Consider the following 17,146-nt stretch of genomic DNA (forward strand, 5'->3'; position numbering starts at 1 on the left):
GCTTGCTGGGGCAACTCAATCTCAGGATCAGGCTTGCTCTTTTCTATGCAGGTTTTCAAGAGGATTGGATGATGTTGGATGGGCTCAGGTAGACTTTGATCCAAGTTTCAGGTAGATGACTAGGTTAGGAAGTCCTGCTTCACATTACTGTCATCCTCTTGGTCCCCGTAATCTATCCATGGCATGCTCTTCAAGGCAATGGAAGGAGCACAGGAGGGCAAATGGAAATGCACAAGGCCTCTTTAAGACCTAGGCTCAGAACTGGCTTTGTTATTTCTACTTTTTTCCATTGTCCAGAGTAAATTAAGAGCATAAATGTTCTCTTTTAATGATTTCTCAAGGTAAAATAGTACTATAATGTAAATTACCCAAGATAGAAAGAGTCTTTGTGTGCACAGTTTTATAAATGATTTGTAATTGCTTTAAATTGAAGTGCCAAAACTGAACAATAATTCAGTGGGGCTGCTTTTTTATTATTGAGAATAAAATAAAGCAACATTAAAGAATATTGTGAGAAGAGAAATGCTTATATTTTCCAATTATGATTATTGTCACATATTATTTTTGTTCTGCTTTTTAAACCATATTGTGAATATTTCTTCTACATCCTCGGGGCATAAGGAACATTACTGTATTATATACCATGAACTTATATCACATCATCTCCTGTTTATTGGACATTTTTTTTGTTTTTTGTCTATATGCTATTCGCTCAACATTATAGACTGCTACATCTGTCTATCCATCTTTAAGGTTTATGTTATTATAGATAACCTTTCAATAAAATCTTGGTCATTCCTTGTTTTAATTGTTTAACTATTTACATATGTGGAATTCTAAGAATTAGAATTAATAAGGAACAGGAATATGAGTACCTGTGCTGTGCCAGCTACGTATTTGTCAAATTATTTTCCAAACAATTGCATCAATTTACAGAAATAAATTTCATCTATATTTGAGATGTCAATGAATTTACAAAAACTCATGTAGGAATGTTGGCCACTGGACAATGACACAAAATTTTAAAATATCTTTCTTTGTTCCGGAACGTTAACAACCCAGTATCTCTTTGTTTTAAAAAAAGATTTTTGATATTTAAATATTTAGCAAAAACTTAATTATGTTTTGTTTCTACAGGAATAAAAAATAGACATCTGGAGTCTTAAAGCAGGTATGCTATATCTTATTTCTTTGTGTGTGTGTGTGTGTGTGTGTGTGTGTGTGTGTGTGTGTGTACACTGATTCACAATTTAGGGAGGAAATATCCCTGTTCTAACTAGATGTGCTTCCAAAATATTACTGCCCTCTATGTTACTTTTCATGTTCCCTATTATCTTTCAGTAAATTTACTCTACAAACATTTCCTAACAAATATTCATTTAAATAAGCAGGTTCTCGAAATGCACATTTGACAAGTAACTGAACATCTTTATAATCTCAGAATGCCTTTAAATGGAATGGTGTGTATGCAGTAGTAGATCAAAAGCTATTTTGAAGGAATTTGAGAGAGAGAACTGGAAAAGAGGAGGCAGAGAATTTAAGGTAGAAAACTCTTTCTAGATATATAACTGAACTGGAGAGCAGAGAACTATTTTTTAATATAAAAGACCCTGCAGAGAAGAGATATAATGACATGGATGAAAAACACTGATGATTCAAAGAAGAGATGGGACAACTGAAAAAGCAGTGTTTCCCTGAAGACTGGATGGTAGAAAATTTAATGCACAAATAAAAGCACTAGATTTCAAGAGATTAAGAATCTGTGTGGATTGGCGGTTAAAAGGTTGCTACAGATGGTGCAGAGTGGCAGAAAGGAAAGACAATCTTATAAATTGGAATTGTTTCTGATATATATACTAAGTTTATATCCTAGAAAAGACATAGGAAAGCAGTTTTCGGTATTTTTTTTTTTTTTTTCGTCTTTTTGCTATTTCTTGGGCCGCTCCCGCGGCATATGGAGGTTCCCAGGCTAGGGGTTGAATCGGAGCTGTAGCCACCGGCCTACGCCAGAGCCACAGCAACGCGGGATCCCAGCCGCGTCTGCAACCTACACCACAGCTCAGGGCAACGCCGGATCGTTAACCCACTGAGCAAGGGCAGGGACCGAACCCGCAACCTCATCGTTCCTAGTCGGATTCGTTAACCACTGCGCCACGACAGGAACTCCACGGTATTTTATTTTATTTTATTTTTTAACTTTTACTATAGGGGTTAGTAAGTTCCCCACTTACTATGTTTACAACAGAGAGCACTTTTTATGAAATATGTGCATAGACATGCAAATAGCTTCTTGAGACATTCACGAGCTATTCCCCACTCTCATGGATATTCTTTCTCATACATATATTGGACTTTTCTTTGTCCAGTCCACTTTTTGACACTCATTTAGATATGTGAAGTTGAGCACATTGCTTTCAAACTTTCTGCCTCACTTTCCTCTTTTGTGAAATGGAGATGATAATAGTGTTGCTGTTATAGGATTGTTATGTTGACATTGGGACTCTCTCTCTCTGAAAACCAAAGGAGGGATCAGAGCAGGCAGCTTTTATACCTTTGAGATAAAGAGACAATACATTTGTGAGAAATTGACAAAGACAAAGAAGTTTGGGCTTAGGGTGGTAAATTAGTAAAGAGGAGACAAGCTAGGTTTATATAGCCTTCTCAGCTCTATATTCTCTATTTCTGAAGATGGAGATGTCTCTCTACCTTCTGTTAGAAAGAGGGTACCTTTAACATGGGAGGTCTACTTCCTGATTTTAGGGGGATAATGGAGGTCAGAGTTTTCTTGTATTGGCTATTTCTTAAGTAACTTTAGTTCCAAATAACCAGTCTGCCAAAGTGGCATATTTCAGAGTCACCTACACTGAATCCCCGTGGCCTCTCACATCAACTTCTTCCTCTAATAAATTCCTACTTAATCTTCCAGATTTTACTTAAAGTTTTCTAAAATCTGCTTTTGCTTTAGTTGGTCCATTTACTGATTCTAATCCATTATCTGCTTACATCAAAGGAGAACTTATTATCTTGTGGCACTTGGTTCATATACACCCTATGAAGGAAAAGAATGTGTACTTGGTGCCCAGTATAATACCCAGTATAGAATCAGTTCTCAATAAGTAGTTGTTGAAGGAATACATTAATTAAATTGTGAGGAAACAATCTTAAAATAGAACAGACCTTATCTGTAAAAATGAAGAATAAGGAATTTCCTGGTAGCACAGCAGGTTAAAGATCTGGCATTATCACTGCTCTGGCTCAGTCCACAGCTGAGATGTAGGTTCGATCTCTGGCCCGGGAACTTCTGCATGCCACAAGTGTGGCCGGAAAATAAAAATAAAAAAAATGAAAAGTAATAGCATAATCTATCTCATGGAGTTGTTAAAAATATTAAATGAGTATATGTATTCGAAGTGCTTAAAGCAGTATCTGGCACATAGTAAACATCATCTATTTGTGTTTGCTTTTGTGAATAGTATATTTATTTCTTTTTTAGTTTGTATAATGATTTTTATTTTTTCCATTATAGCTGGTTTACAATGTTCTATCAATTTTCCACTGTACAGCATGGTGACCCAGTTACACATATATGTATACATTCTTTTTTCTCACATTATCATGCGTCATCATAAGTGACTAGACATATTTCCCAGTGCTACACAGCAGGATCTCATTGCTAATCCATTCCAAAGGTAATAATCTGCATCTATTAACCCCAAGTTCCCAGTCCATCCCACTCCTTCCCCCCGCCCCCTTGGCAATCGCAAGTGTGAATAATAAGTTTAAAGATTGGAGACACTAAGGATACTTTCATTTCTTAAATTTAGACACAAGAACCCAAATACTAGACATGAATATATCTGAGGGTAAATTGAAGAAAGTAAAAGTATGAACATTAACTCTGTCTCACTGTAATATATATAGTCATACTCATGAATGTCAAAACATTATGTATATGGGTGTATGTATATGTAGATATTTAGATGTATAGATATAGAGATATCAATAGATCCAACCCAGACATCACTTTCTAACCCACAACCAAAATTTTACCTATGAAACAGTACCTTCATGTTTTGAGGCTAATATTCTATGCTTTGTATTTTGTTTAAATAACTGAATGATTGCATTGAACATATAAACTGTGAACTCAAAGGCAAAGACTGTATCTCATTTATTGTTACATTTGGAATCCAGCAGTTAATGCACATAAGCATAGTTGGAATTGTAATGTTACTATGATACTATTTCTAAAAGGTAATTGTTATTATTTTAGTTCTTAGTAACCTACTTTCTCAAGCATATCTGAATTCTTATGTATTTTATTTGCCATTTAAACATGACACCACCATGTGCTCAAAGATTTGTTAAAATGAGTCATTGGCAAAGAACAAGGAGATAAAAATAAGTTGCAGTGTCATCAACTATTCTTTCTTTACCATGGATCCATGAACTTAACTTTTACCATCCTTATGTATTTATGCCATTCCCAGGTGTAAAATTACACACTATAAGAACAAGCTATTTGGTAATGAACAAGAATTTATTGAATTATCCTTTGAGCATTATTTATCCACCAGCAGTTTAGCATTGCTGTTAAATGATATTAGTTCCCAAATTGATTGCTTCAGGGGAGATACAAATTTAGTGAAAATATATAGAGTTTATATGGCTTTTTAAAATTTAAAATAATTAACCATGATATACCTCAAAATAAAAGTATTCAGAGACCTGGGATTTTTTAGAGAATATGCCACATTTCTACCACCATCTGTTTTCCTAAATGTTAATTGGGTAACAAAATTATTTTTACTATTTATACCACATGTGTAGTTTTCTTTTCTTTTTGGTCAGTACTTTCACAATATACAACAGAAAAAATGAATATCATCTTATACTTGTCCAAACTTACAGATTCTGATGATAATATGAACATGCCATCTAAATAATGGCTACATTTCCCCATTTCTCCTATAGAAGTTTGTGGTAGACCAGACAGATATTTGGGGTTTTCTTGGTCTTTTTCCTTTTTGTTTTCATTATTAAATATTAAGAACTCTTCAAGGTTATTTACTTTTTGGGTAAGATGAACTTTGAAATGTATTTATTTTTACACAATACAAAAAGATGTATGATGTGTTCTGTGGAAAAGACTGAAACTTAGGAAAAACAAGTTAAGTTTCCATATCATTACCATAGATTTTAACTTGATGGTGAAATTGGTGGACCTTGCATTAGCAACATGCTGGAAACAAGACTTTAGGGGAAGAAAAAGTTGAAATCTGAACTTTCCACTTTGACCTCCCCCTAGAGAACTGAGAATAATTTTAGGAGACCTAGATAATAATTTTAAGCAGCATTTCCATTTAGCTTCATAAAAATCACAAGCTTGTATTAGGCAAGCTACTCAAAATGGTCAGACAGAAGACTTTTAATGGAATGTGAAAAAATTTCTGAGCATTTTCTATCTTAATACTTTCTTTTCTCAAAGCTTGTAATTTCCCTCTACAGGATATGGCAACTGGGTTTCTATTCATAAGTAAGTAGGGTTTCAAAGAGCATTTTTCAAAATGGAGGTATATTAACTTTTAATGAAAATATGATTCTTTTTTTGATTGGAGAATTTGCCCTTGCATAAGTGTCTTTTCTTTTTTATTCTCCCTAGCTGTTTTTGCTATGTTTGTTTTCAGTTCTTCATAAATTCTTGCTAACCACAGAGCTAATGTTATATTGATTTTCTGAAGTTGTGTTTTGTTGGAAATTGGAAGCATTTTTCAGAGCAGCCATGCACTAGTTTTTAACCTGCACGGTTTTTTGGAGCAAGAAAGATTTTCAGCATGATGGAGTATCTAGAAAAACTTCTGATACCTTCTGTTAAAATCCAATAACATAAATTTGTAGGCATGGTTGTCAAATCTCACAAATAATATGCTGAGACAAGTTAATAAATGGAAATCACTGAATTTATTAATTATTAACAAATAATGACAGTAGCAGAAAAATGTAGCAGTAGCAGAATACAGGTGATAGTACTAGAAATATCTGAGATGGACTTTGTTTTAAGACAGCATTCTCAAAGCCACCACTGCTGAGTTCAAAAAATGATTTCCTCAGGCTTCCTTGCATACTGTCCTTGAAACTCCATCCTTGGCCTTTACAATGATCTTTTATTCCATAATTTACTGTGAACACATACAGTTTACAAAGACTTGTCCAAGAGATGATAAGTAAAATTCAGTAGAGAGGACATTTTTTCCCTTCAACCCAGTAATGCTAGATTGAGTCCTTGGCTATTTTTCGTCAACACATGTTTTGTTTTTTTGTTTGTTTGTTTAATTTAGATTTAAAGAAGCAACTCAGTATAAGGATTAGAAATGCGTTTTCTGGAATTAGATAAATCCACTCTTTTCCAAAGTAAAAATATAACTGGAGGTCTGTATACCATAATATTTGTCACAATATTTTAAATTTATAAAGCAAACTAGCAAATTATTAAATAAAATAGAGCCAATCCTCCTACTTTAATAAATAATCTTTCATGACATTCTTAAAGATCACATTCGAATTTAGAATTCTTGAACTTCTTAGAGTTCTGCTTTGGGAGTATCCAAAAGATGAAATCTGACTGCCACACCCTGGCCTGTGGACCACTAACTTTTCTTCTTCATGCTCTGTCCTCCATCAAAAAAGACCTCTTTCATACAAACATAGATATCCTAGCTTGCACATCAAAACTCTATCTAAAGACCCTTGTTAAGCTGCACTTATCGCCAGAGTTGTTTATGCTGCCAAGTGTTCAGACATAGACCTGAAGAAGAGGTTCAAGTAGATCTAGAAGCAAGAGCAAAGCCCAGCTGATCTGGGAATAGTGGTTATATGATTCTGTAGGGCATTTCAGAAGTGGAGCATTGAATGGCACGAATCTCTTGGAATCCTTGTTCCATGGGAAGAAGCACGGCCGGAGAGAACTAAAACAAAACCCTCTAAAATTCAGAAACCATGGAAGCCCCCCCAACCTTGTTCAAGTTTAAGAATGATACTGGAAAAAAAAAATAGCCTTGTTTTAAGTATCTTTTACATCCCTCTAAAAGGTGCAAAAATTGATTCCAAGGGAGGTGAACAGTATTTTACTCTTTAAAATGTAATGAATAAGTAGATTTACAGTATATAAAAAGTCATCTGTGCTATTAGAATTCCATAGGGAAAAGAGAGTAACCTCTCTGGAAAGTCTCATTGCCCTCTCACCATTGGGAAGACATCCATTCACGTAGAATCTTTGGTGTAAATGGTAAACATACAGCGTGATGTAAGGGTGCTGGGCATTTCACTTTGTAAATACTGCAAGGGGTAGTAAGATATTAGCAGTGAAATGAAAAAGGCTAGTTTATTTTTCTCCAAAGGATTCTTCTATCCAGCATAAAAAAATTCTAATGCACTGCTTCTTACATGTACCACTAGTAAATTATCAATATAATTAGCAATTCTTTATAATATTGTATATAACAGTTCATTACTTCTGCAAAGCCAATCAGTTTGAGGTAGTTCTTTCTACAATATAAAAAAACAAAAACAAAAACAAAACCCAGAAGATTCTAAATGTGGGCAAGAGAGTAATATAAATATTTTGGATTTCATATTGACTCAGAATTTTTACCTTTTTTTTAAGGTTTGAATTTATTCAAAACTACTTTGTATGTCAGGATGATTATAAGCTTTCAGAAAGAAAAATAGGACATTTCTTCCATGTTCAGTCATTGAACTAATGACTTTTGCCAAGAGATATGTTTTCAAGTTCAATTGGATGTTGCACTTAATTTTCACAACCTCTATGCTCTTAATAAATATTGAGATATCATAAGTAATATCTAGTTATTTTTAGCTTTTCAATAAGTAATATTCCCAGTTAGTGATTGAAAATTGATGGAGCAAACTGTGTGAAATGTCCTGAATAAAAAACTGGCCTGGGAGCTCCCCCTGTAGTACAGCAGGTTAAGGATCCAGTGCTGTCTTTGTGGCAATTCAGGTCTCTGCTGAAGCTCAGGTTCAGTCATTGGCTTGGCACAGTGGGATAAGGATCTGGCATTGCTGCAGCTGTGGCATAGCTACAGCTTGGATTCAGTCCCTGGCCTTGGAAGTTCCATATGCTGTGGGTGCAGCTGAAAAAGAAAAAAATATTGACCTATAGGAACCATGACTTCTTTATATAGAACCAGTTGGAAAGATTTGCTTTGTTCCTCAAAAATGTTAATTCTAAAAAATAAACTCAAATTTGGAATCATTGCTTCTTTAAAAAATGAAGATTAAAAATTTTTCTTTTTAAACCATTTAGAAATATTGAACCTATAGTTAAAATAATAAATAAACTTTAATAGCAGTTGTCTTTTTTAGGAAGCCATATTCTTTCCAGATATATTGTGGAAAAACTGATGCAAAATAAAAATACCAATGTTATTGTTTTTAATAGGCAACTATGTCCGAAGGTAAAATATTGAAAACTTAGGGCCAGAATTGAAATTATTTTTGTAAGAATAAATTCCATTTCTATTTAATCTACATATACCCATGAAAACTAATAAATATTGAAAAGTAGAGGTGATGTTCGAGATGACAGCATAGGAAGATCTCACACTTGCCTCATGTGGACACAATGAATTTACAAGTGCATATGGAATAATTCCCTCTGAAGGTAACCTCCAAACTGGACTAGCAGACTGTCTACAGCAAAAGGTAAAAGGACAGCATTGAGATGTACAGGAGAAACAGAGATATGGCCATGCTCAGGGAAAAAAATTGCACACCAGCCACAGTGATCCACAAGTGGGAAAGATCACAAAAGTACAGTTACTTTTCCTGAGGAGCAAGTTGTTTGAGCTCCACATAAGGATCCCCAACTCTGAAAGCTGGAACAGAAAACATGGTTTTTAAAACCAGTGGGGAATACAGTCAGGAAAACTATAGACTAGTAGGGAATGGAAAATCCACTCATAAAGCATGTGAGTGAGTGTGCACCCACTTGACTTGAAAACCTGAGCAAAAACACCAGATAAAAAAGTGCATGGATCATAGGTAAAGGAGGCCTACGTACCAATCTTGAAGCATCTGACAGAGAGGCAAGAATAAGTTGGGCCTCCTGGAAACTGAGACGGTAGCAGTTTTTTTGATGTTGTTTTTTTGGTTGTTTTTTTTTTTTAAACATCAGGCTAACTTCCTAATACTTATGCTGGTAGGTGCCATTTTGGAACTTTCCATCTAACCTGTCAGTACCAATGGGCATACTCCACTGAGAGCTTTGCCCATCCCTAGGTCTTGGTCAGGTCTCACAACTGACCAAGTGATAACCTTTCCCACGAATGCTTGGAAGCCGTGGCAGCCAGGACCAGCAGCCATCCTGGAGGGGAAACCCCCACCTCACCCAGAACACAGCAGTAGCTCTGACACAACAGGAGAACATACACAGCCTACATAAAAGACAGCCCTTGAACTCCTGGTTCTAATGGCAAAGTGGGTTTGTGTTTCTGAACTGCACAGGACATCCCCTATATAAGGTCACTTATGGATTGGGAGAGGTTGCTGGCTTATAAAAGAGATAGCTTATAGAAATAAACACAGAGAATTAGGCAAAAGGAGGAGGAAGATAAATGTGTTTAATTCAGAAGAATAATACAAAACCTTAGAAAAATAACTAATGAAATGGAGATAAGCAATCTCTCTCATAAAGAACTCAAAGTAATGTTCATAAACATAGCCACCAAACTCTAGAGAAGAATGGACAAGCACAGTGAGAACTTCAACAAAGAAATGGAAAATATTTTTTTAAGATACCAAACAGAAGTATAACTCCACTGAAAAATATACTACACAGGTTCATGAACAGACTGGATGAGGTAGAACAAATCAGTTAGCTGAGAGACAAAATAATGGTACTCACCCAGACATACCAACTAAATAAAATATAAAGAAATTAAAAAGATTAAAAAATGAAAATATCTCAAGGGATCTTTGAGACAACATCAAATGGAATAAAATTGACATTATAGGAGTTCCTGAAGAGAGGAATTAAGAGTCAGGAAATTATTTGAAAAAATAGTACTGATCTTTATGTGGAGAAGGAAACAAGTACCCAGGACCAAGAAGGTCAGAGAGCTCTAAATAAGATGAACTCCAAAGGGCATATACCAGGATATATTACAATTAAAATGGTAAAATTTAAAGATAAAAATGAATCCTAAATGCAAGAGAAAAGCAATGTATTACACACGAAGGAAATACCTAAAGCTATCTTTATCGGTAGATTTTTCAGCAGAAATCTTACAGGTCAGAAGGGAGTAGTATAACATATTCAAAGTGCCAAAAGAAAAGTAATTCTAACCAAGAATTCTCTACCCAGAAAGGTTATCATTCAGAGCTGAAGGAAATATTAAGAATTTCCCAGATAATCAAAAGATTAAAATATCCACCAACTTTAAACTGGCTCCACAATAAATATTGAAGAGACTTCTTTAAGGTGAAAAGAAATGACACTAATTAGTAGAGTTAAAAATACAAAAATGACAGTCCCACTGGAAAAGTTAAATATATTATTGGTTTAGATCAATCACTTACAAAGCAATCCTAAAGGTTAGGAGACAAAGTAGTAATATTAACTAAAATTCCAACTATTATTTAAAGGATATATAAAAGGATATAAAATGTATTATCAAAATTATAGAACAGAGAGAGAGGAGTAAAAATTTAAAAAATGTTCACATATTTGGAAATTAAAATCCAAAATTTTAATTTACAAAACATTTTTTGTTTAATTTAAAAACAATTACAAACTCCTAGCAAGATTCAGGAGTTCCCTTTGTGGTACAGTGGAAAGGAATCCAACTAGAATCCATGAGGATGCGGATTCAATCCCTGGCCTCAAAGTGGGTCAGGGATCCTGAGTTGCAGTGAGCTGTGCGGTAGGTCACAGACACGGCTAGGATCATCTGCTGTTGTTGTGCCTGTGGCATAGGCTGGCTCTGATTCAACCCCTAGCCTAGGAACTGCATATGCCACGAGTGCGGCCCTAAAGAGCAAAAAAAAAAAAAAAAAAAAAGATTGACAACATTGATTTTAAAAATCGGTGAAGATACAAATAAATATTGCTGTATACTGATCAACAGTTGTGTAGTATCTAGAAAACACAAGATGTGCATTAATTTTTTGCTCTTTATTTGTGCACTTGCCTGTTGATCTTGTTTGTACCTGGCCGTGGGTTTTTCCAAGAGCAGTTTTCCCATAAAGGGTGAGAAACTTATGTCCTAAATGCTACTGTCCCTGTCACTGTGGTTGTCTGCAAACTCAACCTACTCTGTCCATTTCCTCTAAGAGGTCTTAAAGGACACTGGTTTGGACTCTCGTGTAGAAGGTGGAGGATGACAGGGAACAAGTAAACCCAGTCTCACTTACTATCATGTGTTGAAGTGTTTACTCCCCAAATTCATATATTCAAGTCTGAATCCTCAGTACCTCTGAATGTGATCTTGTTTTATCTGGGAGTTCAGTACAGAAAAATGTGCAATTGTTTTTTAGGTTTGTATTCCAGAAAATATCTTGAATATGTGTGCAGCAAGGCATGGAGTACCTCTTTGCTGAAGCACTGCTAATAATAGAGAAGCAAGAAATGCTTAACTATTCACTTATAAGGGAATTAATAAATACTTTATAAAATGGATTTAAGTATAAAATAGATCTCCATGCAAAAAATATATTTCATGAGCATAAAGATAAAATGCAAATTTAAAATCATATAATAGGATGATAAATGACATGATAAAAATATGATAGCATAAAAAATTAAACACACAAACCATAATATATTCCACTCTTCATAGAGATATTTTTCACATTGGCATCTCTGAATTCTGAGACTGTGAGTCATAATTTAATTTCAGAGTGCTTTTATTTCAGGTAGTATGTGACATGATGGTATATCTTATATTTGGTGTGTCGTATTTGATAAAATATGATATTTAAGCATACATATACATATATACAGAGAGAGTAATAGTGGAGAAACATTTATTTTATGATACTGGTTCCCTCTAAGTAAGGGAAGAAAATATATTTAGAAAAATCAGTAGCAAACACAACAAAAATTCAGTATCTCTTCATTCTTTGTTATATAATGTCTGTATTATTCTCTGTGCAAGACAAGCTCAAAATGCGTTAAATTGAAGGATTTAGAGGTAGAAAATTAGGACTAATAAAAAATCAAGAAGGCAAAATTTTCATCATGGAATTTACAGTACTAAATAGTAAATTTTATAATTCTTATTATTGACAAGGAAGTAGTACACCAGTTGTCAGAGGAACGAACAAAACGTAAATTTAGATTAAAGCCAAATGATTGATTGTTAATATTTACGTTCTCCCCACTCTAAATATGAGGTCATATTCCATCATTATAGAATAAACCTCTGTGATAAAAGAGTAAATTTGAAATTTCTTTTAACTGAAAATAATTTATCATGTATAGCATATACTGTTCCAAAGGTTTATGTGTATAGTTGTGTGTGTGTTTACATAAATATTGTGAAATCTTACTAAACAATTAACATTTTACTTTTAATTCACAGTTTCAGAATGTAAAGAATTTTCAAATAGGACTTGTTTCTTATACTCTCATGGTCCTGATGGAAATTAAATAACTAAAAATAATCAAATGTTTATTTTTCATTTGTTTTGGTACCTCCTGCATGGATTAGAATATGGAGCACTTTCACCCAGATAAGTCTAGGTTAGTGTCAGCCCATTGCTTCTGAAATAGAAATATCAGGTGTAGGTGGAGGCTTTTTGGCTGCATAATTTTGGTGATGGAGGGAACGTAAGTTGGAAGAGTTATGTACAAACCGATCAACAAATTCAGAAAAGTAGCAGGATATAAGATTAACATTCAGAAATCAGTCGCATTTCTCTATAATAACAATGAAATATTAGAAAAGGAATACAAAAATACAATACCTTTTAAAATTGCACCCCACAAAATCAAATACCTGGGAATACACCTGACCAAGGAGGTAAAGGACTTACATGCAGAGAACTATAAAACTTTAATCAAAGAATTTAAAGAAGATGTAAAGATATGGAAAGATATTCCATGCTCCTGGCTTGGAAAAATTAATACTGTAAAAACGGCCATATGACCCAAAGCAGTCTATAGATTCAATGCAATCCCTATCAAATTACCCATGACATTTTTCACAGAACTAGAACAAAAACCCAAAAATTTATATGGGACCATAAAAGACCCAGAATTGCCAAAGCAATTCTGAGGAACAAAAACCAAGCAGGAAGCATCACTCTCCCAGACCTCAGGCACTATTACAAAGCCACAGTCAGTATGGACTGGTACCAAAACAGACAGACAGACCCATGGAACATAATAGAGAACCCAGAAGTAAACCCAGACACCTATGGTCAATTAATCTTTGACAAAGGAGGCAAGAACATCAAATGGGGAAAAGACAGTCTTTTCAACAAGTATTGCTGAGAAACCTGGACAGCTGCATGCAAAGCAATGAAACTAGAACACACCCTCACACCATGTGCAAAAATAAACTCAAAATGGCTGAAAGATTTAAATATAAGACCAGACACCATCAAACTCCTGGAGGAGAACAGAGGCAAAACGTTCTCTGATGTCACCCTTACAAATGTTTTCTCCAGGTCAGTCTCCCAAAGCAACGGAAATAAAAGCAAAAATAAACCAATAGGGACCTCATCAAACTGACAAGCCTTTGCACAGCAAAGGAAACCAAAAAGAAAACAAAAAGACAACTTACAGAATGGGAGAAAATAGTTTCAAATGATGCAACTGGCAAGGACCTAATCTCTGGAATATACAAGCAACTTCTGCAATTCAACAGCAAAAAAGCCAACAACCCAATGGAAAAATGGGCAAAGGACCTGAATAGACATTTCTCCAAGGAAGATATACAGATGGTCAACAAGCACATGAAGAAATGCTCAACATCCCTGATTGTTAGAGAAATGCAAATCAAAACTACCACGAGATACCACCTCACACCAGTCAGAATGGCCATCATTCATAAGTTCACAAATAACCAATGCTGGAGGGGGTGTGGAGAAAAGGGAACCCTCATGCATCATTGGTGGGAATGAAAGTTGGTACAACCACCATGGAGATCAGTATGGAGGTACCTTAGAAAACTATACATAGAACAACCATATGACCCAGCAATCCCACTCTTGGGCATATACCTAGACAAAACTTTCCTTGAAAAAGACACACGCATCTGCATGTTCATTGCAACACTATTCACAATAGCCAAGAGATGGAAACAACCCAAATATCCATCGACAGACGATTGGATTAGAAAGATGTGATATATATATACACAATGGAATAGTACTCAGCATAGAAAAGAATGAAATAATGCCATTTGCAGCAACATGGATGGAACTAGAGACTCTTATACTGAGTGAAGTAAGTCAGAAAGAGAAAGACAAATGCCATGTGATATCACTTATGTCTGGAATATAATGTATAGCACAAATGAACCTTTCCACAGAAAAGAAAATCATGGACTTAGAGAATAGACTTGTGGTTGCCAAGGGGTAGGAGAAGGGAATGGGGCAGATTGGGAGCTTCGGGTTAATAGATGCAAACTATTGCCTTTGGAATGGATTAGCAGTGAGATCCTGCTGTGTAGCACTGGGAACTATGTTTAGTCATTTATGATGGAGCATGATAATGTGAGAAAATAGAATGTGTACATTTAAGTGTAACTGAATCACCATGCTGTACAGTAGAAAAAAAATTGTTATCAACGGAGTTCCCGTCGTGGCACAGTGGTTAACGAATCCAACTAGGAACCATGAGGTTGCAGGTTTGATCCCTGCCTTTGCTTAGTGGGTTAAGGATCCAGCGTTGCCGTGAACTGTGGTGTGGGTTGCAGACGCAGCTTGGATCCTGCATTGCTATGGCTGTGGCGTAGGCCGGTGGCTACAGCTCCAATTGGACCCCTAGCCTGGGAACCTCCATGTGCTGCGGGAGCAGCCCTAGAACAGGCAAAAAGACAAAAAAAAAAAAATTGTATCAGGGAAATAATTAAAACAATTAAATTACAACAAGTTGTCGATGACATATATACTTGATATTGGAATGCAAAATTGAATGTGTAGGCAACACAGCTAAGTGTGTCTCTGGGAGGAGGGAAAGTAACAGAGTAAGAAGACCCTAGACCTGCCTCTATCCCTAGACACACAGAAAATACAACTACATGTAGAACAACTATTTCTGAGAATGGCCTAAAGACTAGCATAAAAAATTTTCCATAGCTAAGGATAAAAAGAAGTCACATTTAGATGAGTAGGAGAGGCTGAGATACAGACTGGCCATGACCCACAACCCTAGTGCAATGACCCACAGGTAAAGGGGCTTTGTCTCCAAATAGAATCACATCTGAGATACTGTAGGTTAGGTCCTCAACATATAAATTTAGATGGGGGAAGGGAACAATTATATCCTTAACATCTTGCTAAAAAAAAAAAAAATCATACTTTTTAATTTGGGGTATTTGCATGTCCTTTTTGTTTGATGAGGCTCATTCCCAATTCATAAAATTAGACACACTGATCATCAATTTTATTTGTCTTCATTTACATGGTTAGATTATTCCAGAATAGGATAAAAGAGCTACAGCACTGTCAGAACTTGGCTAGTCGGCTTGTCTTTGCAGCACATTTCCTAAACTAGGATAAGAGCACAATCCCTTTTTAAACCATTGTGACATTTAGCACTGACATTTCTTTTCCAGAAGATAATTTACTTTTTTCAAAGTGTTTTTTTTTTTTATTTTGTACAGGAAGCAAACAAAACCAGTAGTTCCTACAAATACACTATATAATGTTATATAACCTATGACAGAAGTCATACCTTCCTTTTAATTTACATTCCAGCTCTCCTAACTTAAACACTATTTATAACCCTCCCAGTCAATAATCAGTCTTTTAGCTCACTATATTCAATCTATAAGGAAGAAAGACAGTAGTCCTGCTTTAATGTCTTTCAGTGCAAAGGTTGTAAGGTCAGGGTTGTAGTGGCAGAGGATTGAAGGCATATTTGGGAGGTAAAATCAATAAGACTTATTGATTCAATAGATGGAGCTGGGCACAGATCAGGAAAAGTGTCAAGGATAATTCCAGGTTTAAAGTTGAAGACATTTATTGGATTATTTTCCTTTCTCTAAGTAGAAGCCCTTTTTTTCCTGAAAGAACTGGAAGTCACTTTTGCACAAAGACTATGGCATAGATTTATTTACTCCCCCAAAGCTCTCTGATAATAATAGGCACTCAATGTTGAATTAATGAGTAATGAGTGTAATTCAGGGACTGCAATAGTTAGAATAACGGTCTCGTCTCGAAAGTCCATGTTCTAATCCTCAGAACTTATGAATATATTACTTTACATGCAGAAGAAACTTTGCAGATGATAAGGATCATGATATGGGAAAACTCTCCTGGATGTTAGTCACAAGGGTTCTTAAAGTGGAGAAGGATGCAGAAGAGACAGAGGGTGATGTGATTACAGAAGATACGATTAAGGAGAGGTCAGAGTTATGTGATTTGAGAATTCAATTCCATAGTTGTCAGCTTCAAAGATGGAGGAAGAAGCCTATGAACAAGGAGTGTAAGCTGCATCTAAAACCTAGAAAAGGCATAGAAACAGATTTCCCCATTGAGCCTGTGGAAAGGAATGTGCAGGGGGGAGGGATAATTTAGGAGTTTGGGATTAACATATACACACTACTATATATGAAATAGATAACAAGGACCTATTATATACCACAGAGAACTATACTCAATATTTTATAATAACCGAATATTAAAAATTAATCTAAGAAAGAATATATATATATGTGTGTATATGTATACATGTATATATGAATCACTTTGCTCTACATCTGAAACTAACACAGCATTGTAAATCAGCTACATTTCAATAAAAAAATGAATGTTGCCCTGCCAGAAAGACATATTTAAAACTTCTGAACTACAAAATTAGAAGATAATACGTGTGTGGTGTTTTAAGCCATCAAGTTTATAGTAATTTAGTCATACAAAACTAATGCAAGGACTAATGGAATGCAAGGACTAA

The 17,146-nt window shown here is 35.1% G+C and overlaps 1 long non-coding RNA gene across 2 annotated transcripts in view; it reads left to right on the forward strand.

Annotated features, from left to right (window-relative positions):
• The window catches only part of LOC106509395 (uncharacterized), a 707,614-nt gene that overhangs the window by 557,989 nt on the left and 132,479 nt on the right, over positions 1 to 17,146 (forward strand). For both annotated transcript variants that reach the window (XR_014837146.1, XR_014837147.1), the window contains exon 8: positions 1,138 to 1,171. This is a non-coding gene — a long non-coding RNA (uncharacterized LOC106509395). The remainder of the gene's footprint in view (positions 1 to 1,137; positions 1,172 to 17,146) is intronic.

This window comes from Sus scrofa, chromosome 2, assembly GCF_054392235.1.
Source record: "Sus scrofa isolate SSC_HxYL_T2T_F1_AM1 chromosome 2, Sscrofa_HxYL_maternal_Yorkshire_Landrace_v2.0, whole genome shotgun sequence".
Classification (NCBI taxonomy): Eukaryota; Metazoa; Chordata; class Mammalia; order Artiodactyla; family Suidae; genus Sus; species Sus scrofa.